This window comes from Sesamum indicum, unplaced genomic scaffold, assembly GCF_000512975.1.
Source record: "Sesamum indicum cultivar Zhongzhi No. 13 unplaced genomic scaffold, S_indicum_v1.0 scaffold00259, whole genome shotgun sequence".
Lineage (NCBI taxonomy): Eukaryota > Viridiplantae > Streptophyta > Magnoliopsida > Lamiales > Pedaliaceae > Sesamum > Sesamum indicum.
In genome coordinates, this window is record NW_011628153.1 from 26,664 (window position 1) to 27,632 (window position 969).

General features: G+C 35.6%; 1 long non-coding RNA gene across 1 annotated transcript in view; it reads right to left on the minus strand.

Annotated features, from left to right (window-relative positions):
• LOC110011432 overlaps positions 1–475 on the minus strand; it is a 1,529-nt gene extending 1,054 nt beyond the window's left edge. The window contains exon 1 of the long non-coding RNA XR_002286446.1: positions 294–475. This is a non-coding gene — a long non-coding RNA (uncharacterized LOC110011432). The remainder of the gene's footprint in view (positions 1–293) is intronic.
• Positions 476–969: the final 494 nt, after the last annotated feature.

Below are 969 nucleotides of genomic sequence, written 5' to 3' on the forward strand. Positions count from 1 at the left end.
TAGATGATGAATGTATTCAACTTGGAAAGGAGACTGAACTGTTCGTGGTAATAACCAACAATGATAAACTGTGAAGGCCCTTAAAACCATCAGAAATTGAAGCTGGTTCTTGAATTAGAAGATAAAGAGGGATGAAAATTGGATTTGGACAGGTCAAGGGGACGAAACATCATAAAAGAAAAAGTGGCTTCCATTAAAACTTCATGTAATAGAATTCATCATTCAAAAAGAAATAGCATGGTACTGAAAATTAACTGTTACAAGTCATAAGAAAAGCGGAAATCTCTGCTCACCAGATGCATACGAGATTATTTGCCTTTTCAATGGTGAAATATAATGAGCCCCTTGGAATGCAGCAGCACGCAGTACATTGAGTGGTCTGAAATCAACGGAATATGCCTTCTGAAGCCATCCAGAATTGCCATCATTGTCAAGTTTGCAGGTCTCCTGTCTGATTCATATCCTCTTAGCAATGACACCTGAGTAACCATGATTGTCACATCTTAAGAGTTGGAATAACAAAGGAAGATTACGGGATAATTATACAGACACATACCCTCAGGTTTGGGTATTACGGATTAAACGAAAAAAAGAAAAAAAAAATGAGGGAAAGGCCTATGAAGCATGATAATAAAGATCTATGAAGCACTTTATTCTCCACAACACACCTAAATGAAAACCACAAACAAGATTATCTGTGAACATTACAGGTTCATCACGGAAGGAGACAGCTGCAGAATTGTGCTTACCCTAGTATTTCTTTGTTAATGTCTCTGGCATTGTACCTTGTATATCCAAAACCAGTGTAATCCCAAACCTAGAAGAAGACATTCATCAAATTCAGATGTAAACTGTTCCAACAATCCTTAGTAACATTTTTCTAATTTTAAGTACAAGAAAATTACTGACCATATGATATTATAATAGAGCAAGTTAAACACATTAGGATTGTCAAAGCAAAAATTAAAT